This window comes from Penaeus monodon, chromosome 24 (assembly GCF_015228065.2).
Source record: "Penaeus monodon isolate SGIC_2016 chromosome 24, NSTDA_Pmon_1, whole genome shotgun sequence".
Lineage (NCBI taxonomy): Eukaryota > Metazoa > Arthropoda > Malacostraca > Decapoda > Penaeidae > Penaeus > Penaeus monodon.
The window spans coordinates 22,545,655-22,545,898 of record NC_051409.1 but is presented as its reverse complement, the minus strand read 5'-3'; the positions used below and the strand labels follow the sequence as shown (position 1 = coordinate 22,545,898).

Here is a 244-nt window from a genome sequence, read left to right as displayed (position 1 = left end):
GGGAAAGTACATGAAAAGTGGGTAATAGCCAGAAAAAGTTTGGGACTTCTGGACTAAATGATAAAAATATGATCAATTCTAAACGTAAATGAAAAGTACAAGACAGAAACATCACTAGTATCAGAATATCATAAGTATATTTTACCATTCAAAGTATTTACTGTTATACAGGTCAGTAACCCACACAATTTGGGAATGGTAACAATTAGTTAGGCTTCACATGTACAATAAATTTCTTATCAAT

The 244-nt window shown here is 30.7% G+C and overlaps 1 protein-coding gene across 1 annotated transcript in view; it reads right to left on the bottom strand.

Annotated features, from left to right (window-relative positions):
- The window catches only part of LOC119588651 (GDP-fucose transporter 1-like), a gene marked incomplete in the record, with an annotated part of 35,134 nt that overhangs the window by 27,368 nt on the left and 7,522 nt on the right, over positions 1-244 (bottom strand).